This window comes from Myotis davidii, unplaced genomic scaffold (genome assembly GCF_000327345.1).
Source record: "Myotis davidii unplaced genomic scaffold, ASM32734v1 scaffold14, whole genome shotgun sequence".
Lineage (NCBI taxonomy): Eukaryota > Metazoa > Chordata > Mammalia > Chiroptera > Vespertilionidae > Myotis > Myotis davidii.
In genome coordinates, this window is record NW_006287372.1 from 354,533 (window position 1) to 355,254 (window position 722).

Genomic DNA, 722 nt, shown 5'->3' on the forward strand with positions numbered 1-722 from the left:
ATCAAAAATAACAGATCATGAAACTGCTTTGTCTATCTCTTCTAAATGGAAACACATATGTGATATGGATAACATTTAAAACAAATATAAGAATCCCCCAGAATGTACTTCCAAGGGGTACTTTTACTTGAAAAGAGCGATACTAAGTGGCTCAACAACATATTCAGATTATGCTGCAATTATTGAAGACATTTTGGGAGCACCTTTTTGGAAGAGATGCGGTGGGTGGACTCGCAGCAAAGAGAACCACCCAGCAGCAAGCGCTGCGCTAGAGCAGCGGTTTCCAACCCCTCATCTCAGGGCACACGCAGCTCATTACTAAAATTCCGCAGCACACCAAAAATATCGTACATTGTTGCTGACGTGACTAAAAACGCCCCAAAACGGTGGGATTTTGATTTATTCACAACGGATGGCTATTGTGTTGGCTGTCATCATTATTTTAATTAGCCGTATATTTTTTAAAATGTATTTTCATTGATTTCAGAGATGAAGGGAGAGATAGAAACATCACCTGTGAGAGACAGTCATTGATTGGCTGCCTCCTGCACAGCCCCTGCAGGGGCTCCAGCTTACAACCCAGGCCTGTGCCCTTGACCAGGATCAAACCTGGGGCCTTTCGGTCCGCAGGCTGATGCTTTATCCACTGAGCCACACCAGCCAGGGCTGCCATCATTTTTTTATTTGAGAGTCTAAGGGAAAACAGGTCAGTGGCCCCGAGT